The following is a 2,500-nucleotide window of genomic DNA, read 5'->3' on the forward strand; positions in this document are numbered from 1 at the left end:
CTTCTCGGACGACGGACCGCCGCCCCACCGACCGACCGACCGCCCCCCTCCGCACGCGCGGAGGGGGCGCGCGACGACCGGCGGGCGACGGTCGCGCCTCGCCTCAGATGACCGTACCGACATCACAACGGAGGGAAGGAAGGGAAGGGTGAAACAAGCTCCGAACGGCAAGGGCCCGGGGAGCCCGCGCTCCCGACCGACCTGGGGAAACAACAAGCACCTTGCTCGCTTCGGAGGCGGCCCAGGCGCCCGGGCTCGGCCCGGCCTCCGCACGGAGGGCCGGCGGCGCGTCCGACCGCGCGCCCGGACCTGCACCCGCCTCTCGCTCGCGCGGAGGGGGGAAACCACAGACGCTGACCGCCGCGCGGGCGACCAGCGGGGGCGCCCCGCTCGCGCCGCGCGCGCCTCCGCGCCGCCCAGCGCCCGCGCGCTGCGACAGCCGGCTCCTTGCCCCCGTGGCCCCGAAACCCCGGCTCTCGCCCCGACGCCGGGAACGCCCGCGCGGCGCCGCCGCCGCACCACACCGGAGACAGGGACGGACGGCCAACCGCCGGAACCCGAGACGGCGACGCGACGCCGCCGCCCGGCGCTCCGCCCGACCGCCGCCCGGCCACCGCACCGCCGCGGCTGCCCTCCCGGAGCCGCCGCCGCCGCTTCTCGTCTCGGCCCCTTCCGCAGGCACGCGCCAGGCAGAAGGCGGACGCCGCTGAGCCGGAGGCGACGCCCCCTCTCCCCGCTTCCGCGCGGAGAACGGGACGGGGAACGCCCCTCGGCCGCCCACCCGCCTCGCCTGACCGAGACCGGGAAAGGCGACTGCGAAGCGACGGGCAGGACCCGGGACGGGACAGGCCACGCGGCCGGCCACCGAGCGACCGCCGGCCGGCACGCCGAGCGGCGGCGCCGCCGCCGCCGCTCGGGCCCGGGGGCTGCGCCGCCCCTCCCCTCAGCCGGGGCGGGAAGGGGTGGGGGTGGCAAGCAAGGAGCACGAAGCCGCAAGCGCGCCGCTGCGCGTCCACGGAGACGCGGCGGCCCGAGCAGGCCGCCCCGCCCGGCGAGACCCCCGACCGTGGGGGAATCGCCATCGCCCCCGACGGCGAGAGAGCCCGCGCTCCCCGCCGGGGGGGGGGGAGGTTCCCCTTCGCGTTTCGAGGGCGAGGCAGGCCGGCTGCGGCCGACCGAACGCCGCCGGTCTCGCCGCCGAGACCGGACCGCGGAGAAGGGGGGGCAGGGGGGACACCCCTCCCCGGCGCGGCCGCCCGAGGGGACAAAAAGCCCACGGCGTGGGCGGCGGCCGCCATGGCCAGGGCCTGCACGAGAGCGACTCCCGCCCCTGGAGGCTCAACCGCCGCACACGGCCGGGGCCCGCCCCTGCGGGTCGCACCGAGCCGCCCGAGTCTTTAAACCTCCGCCCGGCTCCGCGGCCTTCGACCCCCGGGCTCAGCCGAGGGAGGGCCGCGGAGGCGCGGACGCTAGGTACCTGGCCCTGGGGTGAGGGAAACATCCTCAAGGGCCCCGCGGGGGTGCCTCCCCCGCTGCCGCCATCGGGGGAGCGTCCGCCCGCGGGGGCGCGCCCGACATCCGCCACCACCACCACGTCCTCCTGGCCCGGGGCCCGAGGTTTCCCTCAGTATCCCGGCGCTGCGCCCGGGAGGAGAGCCGTGGCTCGGGCCGCCCGCTGGCGCGCGGGACACGGCCCGGCGCGGGAACTCGCCCGCCGGCCCGAGGGCCGGCGCCACGCACCCGAGCCCGGAACGCCCAGAGGCCTCGGCCCTGCACGCGGCCGGCCGGCCCCCCGGCGGGCTTGCTCCGCAGCAAGCCCGCCACGGTGCGGGCAGGAAGGATCGGGGGAGACGCCTCCCCCGACCCCGGCGAGGCCTGCTCTGCCCGCCGCCCCTCTCGCCGGGCTGGCGCCGGCCGCGCCCAGCCCGTCACCGCCAACGGCTCGCGCCGGTCCCCTCTCCCTCTCCTGCGCGCGCCCGAGCGCCGGGGGCTTTCCGCTCGGCCGGCCGGGGTTCCCGCCTCCACGCGCCCCCACCACACCGGCGGCCACCCCCTCTTCCCCCTACGCGCCGCCGCTCGCGCTCGGACCGGCGGTGCCCTGGCGCTCCGGGAGGGCCCTCGGCCGCCGCACCCCCACGCACCACCCCGGTGGCGGCAGCGGACTGCCGTCGGGCAAGGCCGTGGGGAGAGGGGGTTCGGGTGCCCGGAGCCGGACGCCCGCCGGCGGCGGAGCCCAGCCGAGGCGAGAAGCAGGGGGGTGGCGACGGCGTGGCGGGGGGGAGCGCTCGGCGGCCCCGCACCGACCGCGCGACGAAGCGCAGCGCACGCGCGCGCGCATCAGGAGACGAGCGACGGAGGCGGCCCGGGCGGACCGGCCGCCGGCGAGAGAGACGACGAGAGAGCGCGCCTCCGGGAGGGGCCCCGTGCCGCGGAACCCCCCCCTCCCCGCACGCACCACCACGGCTCGCGCGGGAGCCGGGCCCGGGCGAACGCGGGCACG

Source organism: Athene noctua, unplaced genomic scaffold, assembly GCF_965140245.1.
Source record: "Athene noctua unplaced genomic scaffold, bAthNoc1.hap1.1 HAP1_HAP1_scaffold_280, whole genome shotgun sequence".
Classification (NCBI taxonomy): domain Eukaryota; kingdom Metazoa; phylum Chordata; class Aves; order Strigiformes; family Strigidae; genus Athene; species Athene noctua.